The 10,155-nt window shown below is 34.7% G+C and overlaps 1 long non-coding RNA gene across 4 annotated transcripts; it reads left to right on the plus strand.

The window, feature by feature from the left end:
- LOC107630360 lies at positions 775-4,379 on the plus strand. 4 transcript variants are annotated; one of them, XR_001618256.2, is made up of 10 exons: positions 779-1,160; positions 1,244-1,397; positions 1,484-1,600; positions 1,712-1,851; positions 1,996-2,102; positions 2,199-2,367; positions 2,460-2,888; positions 3,480-3,563; positions 3,707-3,772; positions 3,885-4,377. It is a non-coding gene; the product is annotated as an uncharacterized LOC107630360 (long non-coding RNA). The 4 variants fall into 4 exon arrangements; XR_002359280.1 differs by having other exon boundaries at positions 775-1,160; positions 2,199-2,888; positions 3,885-4,379; XR_002359281.1 differs by lacking the exon at positions 3,707-3,772 and having other exon boundaries at positions 778-1,160; positions 2,199-2,888; positions 4,241-4,262.

The following is a 10,155-nucleotide window of genomic DNA, read 5'->3' on the forward strand; positions in this document are numbered from 1 at the left end:
TTAAAAATCTAACACCTTTTCTCCTTTTTATTATTATTTGTTAGGATAAGGATATTAAACGAAATGTAAATGAATAGCTTTGTTAGCTTGGAGTCGGGTAATGATTTGCTCCAGTAATTTTCTTTCCTAAAGAGTGAATTAACGGGTCAATCAGATGGATTACGTCAAATAAATAATACTCAAAATGATTCCTAAAAATTTAATTTGTATTATGTTTTAAACTAATCTCTAAAATTTAATTAATCCAATATAGACCCCCTAAATTTCAATTCATGATATGACTCGCATCAACTCTTGGATTTATCTCTATTGACAGCGAGTTGAATTGATAAGTTGTCATAGTATACAAATGAAAACAACATCATTTTATGATTTTGTAAATTAGAAAAAGAAATGAATTCATATCAAATTCATAACGAGTTAAATTCGTTCCATGCAGCCTGCCATTAACTAGAATTTAACGTCCTAACTAGTTCTGTCACTAACAAATCAAAATTGTATTAACTAGAATTTTAAAAATAATTTTTAAACAGGCTGGAGAACGCCCAAAGAAAATTACGTACAAACTAGGCGGGGTAACAACTAACAAGGCCCCTTGTTCATCATCAGCAAATAAATGAATGATCTTTCTGGCCACTGATGAGATTTATAACTGTCTAAGAGTCACATTCAAGCACTAATCTTCTAATTTTCATAGTCCAAGCTAATTTAAGTTTATTGACTATCTCCCAAAGTTCAGCCCTATGCACTATAAAATTTTTATTTGTTTGTGGAAGTTTTTTAGTAAAAGTTATTAGAACTTCCACAATCTATTTTATTTGTAACCATTTTAAATATTTAAGAAAAAATCCCACGGTTTGTTTTTAACCCAATAAATTATAAAAAACCCAACTCAAACAAATACTTACCAAACCCATACCAAAAAATAAAAAAAATAAAGGAGTTATTTGAGAGAGAACGAGGATCTGAAACCCTAAAATCTGGATTTTATCGCCACCGCCATTCATCTCTTTGCCGCCGTTGCCGCCAAATCTCCTCCGTCAACGCGTCACCCGTTGGAGTTATGAATGGAGGACGAGGTGATCGTGGAGCTTCTCAATTCGTGGAACTCTCGCCTCTCGGGATAGTATTTCAGGGACGATTCCATTCAAATAATTGAGGTAATGCTTCGATATTCCATTTCTGCGTCGTCTTCCACGGCGGCTTCTTTCGCTAGTTCTGATTTTGCTCCGGCAACTTGAAGCACTCAGAGCGCGGTTTCTTCTTGAACTCGATGGCACTGGCTGAGGAGATCTTAAAGGTGAGTGAGATGGAGTCTCTAGAAGCTTCAATTGAAGCTGCGTTCAAAGCTATCAGATCTCGTGGAACTAATTCTTATGTCGTTCCAAGTCATTACGGTGAGAATTTGTTCTTATTTAGTACGAGACTTAAATTTTGTGGTTTTTAATTATGTGAATTGTATATGACACATTCTGTATTATAGGAATTGACTGGTTTGAGTACAAGAGACAACCAAAGAAAGCAGACTAAGTGAATGTGGAAGGGCCTAGCTTCGATCTAATCCCAAATTGGATATAATTTGGAAGAAAGACTTAAGAAGGTTACAATTTTTAATATCCTTACTTTATGCCGTAGAGTTATCTATTTGGTTAAATTATGTAGTGTGATTTGATATCCTTCTAAGCATTAATAAGCATCAGTTTCTTTTCAGTGGAAGACTTGAAGGCCAATACAGAATATAATGGCTATACTGTGGCGTCAAATGTCATTCAATGGTTTTGGGAGGTGGTTAAAACTTTTAACAAGGAAGACATGGCAAGATTTCTGCAATTTGTGACTGGAACATCAAAAGTGATTTACTGTGAACATTGTTAATTTTCATACTCTACTCTTATTTTGTTTGTAAAAGTATGGTGTAAATGGTTGTGCTGTTGTAGTTGTGTGTTTTGTTTTTTGTTGGCATAGACTTATAGTTGTAAGCTTGTTGGTAATCAGGTTCCTTTGGAAGGTTTTAAGGCCTTGCAAGGCATCTCTGGTCCTCAGAGGTTTCAGATTCACAAGGCATATGGAGCTCCGGATTGATTGCCGTCGGCTCATACATGGTGAGTTTTGTATGCAGTTTTCTTTTTCATATGCTACAAATCAGATGGCCATCCCATCCTAATTTCTTTTTCCCTTTTCCCAATTACTTTTTACAGCTTCAATCAACTAGACCTTCCTAAGTACCTCTAAAGAACAGCTTCAAGAACGGTTGTTACTAGCCATTCATGAGGCCAGTGAAGGCTTTGGTTTTGGTTTGACTTCTATCCTTCTCCCATATCTTTACAAAGTAGTTCTACCATTATGTCTTCAACCTGTCATGTGGAGGTATTGTTTTCATTTCTTCGAAAATTTTTATTTTTTTTAATCTTTCTCTCTCTTAAAAATGAGTCAGTTACGAAGAGTTCCCTATTTTTCAGATGATGATGAATGTGACTCGGCTGGCAGTTATTTATTTTTGTTGAGGACAGGCAGCATCAAATGAGGAAATTTATGATGCTGTGTTGATGTGTTCATTATCAGATCAATTTTGTATATATGATGCTGTGTTGAGGACAGGCATTTGGTGTTGTAGAGTCATTATCATATCGATTTTGTATTCATTTTGATGTGGTAAGTATTTTTCTTACTGAGCAACATATTGCTGTGTGTGAATATCAATAAATACATATCTTATTGAGGATGTTTAAAGAGGAATTTATGCTCTATATGTTTAATTGCATAATATCTCTCTCTCTGTGAACGATCTTCTCGCATGCTGTGGCTTTTTGTGTGGATCTGGTTGTGATGGAGGGTATCCCCTAAATGCATCGCGATACCTAGTCAGCCATGGTGTTGTCACTGAAGAGGTAATAAATCATCAGTTTTGCCTAGACAGAATCCCACTGTGTGCAAAATCATTAAACATGGCTATTTCTTGGAGATCATAGATTTGTAGTTCTGCCATATAATTGAATTCTGCCTATTCTTATACAGACCTATGTAGCAGGAGATAGATTTGTTCTAATCCTGGTCTTTTTTGGTTCTAAACCAACTGGTCAAGGAGCACCCGACTATGGCACTCGGAGTATGCTTGCACCCTTTAAGTTTCTGGTTTCTCTTTCTTCCAATATTCTTTGTTTTGGTGTATATGTTCACATGAACCTACATCAAGTTTATGATATGGAGAAGCATCATTGCATTGTCTCGTTTCATTGAAATTTGAGATTGTGTCTGTATATAAAGCATCACCATGGACTCGATTTGCTGGTTGAAGCATCATATTGTGATTATTATCAATGGTTGTAAAACAACCTTATTTCATATTCTTATGATTTGTATTGACATATAGATCATCAAAACTCTCAATTAACTCTAATACAAACGATTTGAAAAGGAAAAAAAGGCTCCCTTTAAGATAATCGTTACATAAGAATACATTTCTTCTCATCTGCTCTTAGGTTGGGACTATTCTCTGGATTGAGGATGCAAAAGCTGCAATCAATGCTGAAGCAAAATTTCTGATGAGTCCAGCAATTGTTAAGGTTTAAATTTTGAGATCTTAGTAGTATATTAGGATGTCAGATAACAACTGCTAGTGCTTGGTCACAATGTTTTGTTATTTCTTTCATTTTCTTTTTCTTTTTCCTTATTTCTTTTTTTTTTGGGCGCTCCAATCAATTACCAGGATGTTATGTATTACATTCAGAATGGTAAAGTTTTATACATTCCTGGCACAATGACTTCAACTGAAGTAAGGCTCAATTTAGAGATTCTATTAACATGAATGCTTGCTTCCTTAACGTCCACAATTTGTGCATCTTTTTTAGCATTCGTTTGATCTTCATTTATTATTCTTAATACAGATATTGTCTGCATGTGAAGCAGGAGCTAAAATTGTCAAGGTTGGCCTTCTAATGTTCTGTTTAGTTTACCATGTTGAAGAATATTCAAATAATAAAATATAGATAAGAGTGTGTATGCAGACTTGTTGCATGGAGGAGTATACACTTTTGGTTTTTCTTGCGTTGCATTTTTTCATCTGTTTTCGGCTCATATGAGGGATGCACTAATCTCCTGATCCCGGTTCTAATTTTTTTTAGATCTGTGCTGATAATTTTCATTTTACATTCTTGTTCTTCTATTAATACAAGTAATATAAAGAATCAATTAATATATATTTATCCAGTTTCTGCACTTGGAGGATTTCAGTCCATATCAGCAATCAAGAAGCCTTTTCCTCATGTCTCTCTGGTTGCTTCTCAGGGGATAAATATAGGTAGTTTTTATAGTTTAGTGTTGATCATTCTCATGAATATTTATAGTTTTTATAGGGGATAAATTTTGTTTAAATATGTAATATTTTAATTTCCTTCTAAATTTTTAATGTGTCTTATTTAAAGATTTCTTTTAAATGATAATTGTTTAGTAGTATAATAATGTAATTCTAGTATTCATATTAATTGTTTAAGAATAATATTGACATCATTGTGGAGGTTGAAACTCCACATGAATGTGTGTTTTTTTTTTAATTAGAAATTCTTTTTATAGGGGCTCTAAACCGCCACAATAATTAACCAAGAATTGCCACAAAACGCTAGCATAGAACCCCTGCAAAAAGGATAGAAAACTGCCACTGAATGGAATTGTGGGGGTTGTGAAAAATTGCCATAAAGGAGCTCGTGGCACCTCCAATTTTGGAAGTTTTTGAAACTGTCACGATCCTTTTTGTGGGGGTTTAAAACCACCACAAACAGAAAAAAACCACCACAAATGAGCAAAATCCTTGTAGTGATAAGCTGTGCACCATCCAATAGCGTAAGAAAAACCTCCAATCCAATTTCCTCTACAATTCTTTAAAAGACCGCTGCATCCCCCTTCATAATGGTTCACTCCATAGACCTGTCAATGTTCAATGTAAAGACAACCTAGTTTTTGGGTACACGCGATCTTTTCTGAAGATAAGGAGATTTTCGAAAAATCAGTGAAAGGAACACCTTGTTGTATCATCAAGCATCTCAATCCTTATTATCACTATGTTATCTCTAAGCCAGAACTTCTTCTGAGACAAGCTCGACGACACAGTCACGAAGAACTTAGTTCTTGAGCCGTATCGGTTAGGAGATTTTGATTCTAATTTCCATAATTAATCTCAGTTTGACGAGCCGAAATCGATTCATGAGAGAAGAAAGATAATAATATATTATTATCATTATATTAGTATTAGATTTGTTTGAATAATATTATAATATTACCTGACTTGTTTTAGTTAAGAACAGGAGATCGGTTTGACCGAGTTCACAGTCTACTGGTGCAGATTAACACCAGCACTCTTTGATAAGTTTAGCAATGCTAATGCCTCATCATAAATATTCTATTCTCATATTAAATATGTTACTAGTGTTATTTATACTAATAGCTCAGAAAATAATTTATAAATGTGGTTTTACGTGTGTTCCGATACATCTAGTTTTAGTAGTTAACTAGTTATACACTGGAGATATTTTAATATTATTTTAAACCACCTCCAAACCAAACAATCACAGTCCTCCTCTACCACCCCAAGACCCCAAGGCTGGATCATTTGCTCCTTGTGGCCGAAAATAGCAAGAGAGAAAAAGAGAGAAAAGTTCTTAGTTCCAAATCTTCAAAGCTTGATTTCTTCTGAACTAAAACTCAAATCAAAATTTCAATTACACCAAAATGACTCTTTCTTCTTTCTCTTTACAATCATATGACTAATCAAGGCTGAAATCAAGATAAGTTGGCTTTCCTTCTCCCTTTTGCTTTGGTTTCACGGAAACATGCATGAACATGTGTTTTATTGATGTTTTTCCTTAGGAATCATGCTTAGCTTGACTTGAGGGCCAAGAAACTTCAATTTCCAGCAAGGGTAAGGTGAGGAATCTCATCCTTACATTCATATGACGGTTCGGTCAGTTAAGGGTTTTTGTATTTAAAGTTGTTATTGATGTTATTTAAGAGGAAAAAGTGCTTAAAGAACACCTAGAAGCATAACAGAATTTGAGGTAGCAAATCAAGGTAGGGTTTGGTGAAATTAATCTTGATTAATTGTATTTGAGTTGTATGATTATGATATGGTTTGTCTATACTTGAAATTGATGGTTTATATGAGTGATTCTTGTTGAAATTTTGGTGAAAATTTGATGAAATTTGATGATATTCAACTTTGAATTTGTGTTCTTCATGGCTGCTGAAAACCGAAACCCTAATCCTTAAATTGGGGTTGATTTTGTATTAAAATAAAGTGGAAAATATGGGGCTTTAGTGGCTGCCAATTTATTATGAATTATGGTAAAAATCGGTTATAGAAAATATTGAAAAACGGGTGAAAACAGTGAAAGAATCTGAATAATTTACGAAGAACATGAAGAACACTTTGAGTATGATGAAGAACAAGAAGAACAACTTTTTTATCTTAAAAAGGGCAAGGAAGTAATTATTTTGGTGTTTAAGGGGTTAATATATAAATATTAAAAGTTAGGGTGGTTAAAGTAAAAATATTAAAAGTTACGGGAAGTAAAAAGTGAATTTATAAAGTTAAAGGTAAAAGTAAGGTAATTTTCGAAAATTCAATAATAAAATAATAAAAATAATAAAATATTAAATAATATTATTTAATTAAAAATAATATTTTATTTAAAATAATAAAATAAGGTAGAAAAAGAAATTTTTTCGAAAAGCCTTAGAAATACAACTTTAAGTTTAGAATCTCATGATTACCTTCATAAAACAATTAGGTAGTGGTAATAACATATTAGTGAGGCAAAAATAAAAGAAAGGTAAAATATTGAAGAAAAGAAAAAAAATCGAAGAAAAAGTCGGTAAAGCTTTAAAGGCAAAGATAAATGACGATTACTGAAACGATCTAGGAGCAACATAGTTAGTACTTGAATTGCGATTAGGGTTAGGTATTATATGAAAGGTCATACTGGTTTAGCATAGACTGAATGAACCTATGCTTGGAACATGCTGACTATTCATACTGAAATTGACATAAGCTATATATACACACGTTAAAAAGATAGCAAGTGTAAAATAAAGAGGCAAAGAGAAAAAAGGAAAAAGAGAATGAAAATAAAGAGTTGAGCCTTGTGATATGATCATCTATTGTATGTTCATCTGCTGCGTGGTGGGGGCAGTCAGATAGATGGTGGTGCGACCACCGAGAATACTTTTTTGGAATACCTAGCTATAATGCTATGCTGTAAGACAAATGTTGCTTACAGAAGTATCGAGATCAATGTACTCCTGTAAGACAAAGGGTGCTTACAGTGAGTATGTTCGGCATATATAGGCTAACAAGTACTATCCTGCAAGACAAAGGTTGCTTGCTGGGTAACATCGAGAGCGGGTTAGTAACCAACAGATGAGCTCATTACTTGCACTAGGTCCAGACATACATCATTCTTGTGTGCGCACCATTCTCTGTTGTATATTCTCTGAGTTGTGCTTTACTTCTTGTATTTCTCTATTTGTAATTTATTTTCTATTTTCTTTGTTTCTCTGTTTATCTGCTTTCTTTGCTTTTCTCTATCTTTTGTAAAGTATGTTACTGTCTGAAAAGCATGACGGAGCCAATTAACATGACTAATTTTCCTGACTCTACTAAGAACTCCCAAGTTTTTATCCCTTTTCTCCCTTCTCCCTTCAGATGGAAGCAGGAGTACCCTTCTGTAGTCTGCTGATGATCGTTCTGCAAAGAGAATTTCGCTCTAGGTAGTCTTTTGAGTCTAGGGTGACTCCGTTATCTGTTTATATGTATATACCAGGAGACCAGCCGACATCACACCCCATTTATCTACAAACTTTAGCCTAAATCCTCTATACAATGTTGCTGTTATGTGGCCACTCAATGAAGTAATAGAGAGATGCTCTTTGACGATGTATGATCGTCCAGAAGAGTAGTAGATGATCTTTTGCCTTTTGATGACTTTCCACCTGACTCGAGTTTTAAAGACCTAGACGTACTTACCCTCGCTTTGTAGATTAGAGGGATTAGGTGAGTATAGAGTCTAGGTTAGCCTGGGCTCCAGCTTAAGGACTTCTTGAACAAGTCAGGGCCTGGGGTATTGTATGTATATATATGTATATAGTTATTATCTAGCTATATCTAGGGGTGTTTTAACTCAGATCTATAATCTATACTCTAATAAAGGCTGGATCACTGAATGTTGTTAACTGCTTGAGATGTATATATGTGTGGTTGTTATATAACTGTTTTACATGTTATTATTTGTTAATTGGTTATGAAAGATTCTATTTATCAATCTGGGCATTAGGTCAAACGTTTTCAAAAAAAAAATTACCTCGTAAAATAGCAACGTTTTAACAACGAATCAGGCTTATATAATAAATACTAGCTAAAGTTAAGGAAAGCAAATTGGCAGTGTTCAGTTTCTAGTATGATCATGACATACCAGAAATTAGGTCGTTACATTCAAGGTTGTCTATCCCGGTGTGGTGGGTTCCATCTAACTAAGATCTCCTCTCTTCGCACTTGGCTTGTAGTGATTCCTTTCTTCTTCCTGAATGCTTTGGTGGATTCTTCAACCTTCTTGCGGCCGTTTGTAATTCGTGTTGTGGAGCTCTCTATTCCTACAACCCCATATCTTCTAGCACGCAGTGAGAAACACATCATCTAATTCTTCTCCTGATCCATCCTTAGCTGGTGAGTAAGATTTAGTTCAATCCATTGCTTAAAGTTCATTCCAAAGAATTGTTGTATCTTTTCTGGTTTGATTAGGCTTACCCATATTCTTGATACCTTAGAACAGTTTCTCAATGCATGTATGATGTCTTCTTCATGTTCTTCGCAGACTTGGTAGATTTCTCTTCCTCTAAAGATGCGTGCTTTCCTTTTATTGGTAAGAATTCTCTCATGAAGGACCTGCCACATGAATGTTTTTATTTTTGGGGACCTTCCCATTTCCATATGGTAGTCCAAGTGCTCTTTTAGGATTTTGACCAATTTTCTATGGCCTTATATATTGCCCCGATAGCGAAATCACCATCACTAGTATGCTTCCATCCAATTTTATCTACACCTTGCTCTTCAGAGGGCACTGAAATTGCTATGATCTTGTGTACTATTTGTTTAGGCAAGAATCTATTAATCTTCTGTGTATCGCAATTTCCTGTCGAGTCCGTCCATTCCCAAACTATGCTCTCTGTATCTGTGATGCTGGTGGTTGCGTTTGATAATAGGTTGCTTTTTCTTTCTACCCATGGGTCTAACCAAAAGTTAATGGATAGTCCATCTCTAATGCAGTGAACGATGTTTTTCTTGAATTTGGGCTAGAGTTTGATCAGTTCCTTCCAAAGAAGTGAGTCTGAACTTCTAACTATTGGTCTTGTTGAAATGTTATTTCCATTGCAGTATTTGTGGATTAGGACCTTAGACCATAGAGAGTTAGATTTGTCCCACAAATTCCATATAATTTTTAGTAAAAAGGCAACATTCATAAAGTTGAGTCTTCTCATACTCAATCCCCCTTCATGTTTAGGAGAGTATATGGTCTTCCAATTGACAGCATCTATTCTCCTTTGATTCTCATTGTCACTCTAGATGAAACATCTTTGTAGTTTTTCAATTTCATTGCAAACTCCTTTAGGGATCCTTCCATGTTGCATTTCAAAGTTGATACCTAGGCTGATGACTGATTGCGCTAAAGTTACTCTTCCAACTAGTGATAAGCATTTATTCTTCCACCCTTTCAGCCTGATTTGGACTTTGTCAATGACAATCTTGAAGTTTTCCTTACCTTTTTGGTTGCTATTGATCATGTCTCCTAAATATCTTCCAAGATTATTGTTCTCCTTAACGTCGGCTCTTACAGTGATCTATTGTTTGATCTGCTTAGGTGTGTTCCTAGAGAAGATGATAGAGGACTTGGTTTGGTTGACCTTTATACCAGCTACTAGGTAGAAGTTCTTTAGAATTTTCTAGATTTTAGAAACTTGCATGGTGGACGCTACCGCAAAAAGAAGAAGGTTGTCTGCAAACATGATGTGAAAAATTTCTGGTCCATTTCTTCCAACTCTAAAAGGCTTCCAATTTCCAACTACAACCTCTTGTTTTATGTATTGATATAGTCTTTCCATGAAAATAACAAA

Source organism: Arachis ipaensis, chromosome B03, assembly GCF_000816755.2.
Source record: "Arachis ipaensis cultivar K30076 chromosome B03, Araip1.1, whole genome shotgun sequence".
Lineage (NCBI taxonomy): Eukaryota > Viridiplantae > Streptophyta > Magnoliopsida > Fabales > Fabaceae > Arachis > Arachis ipaensis.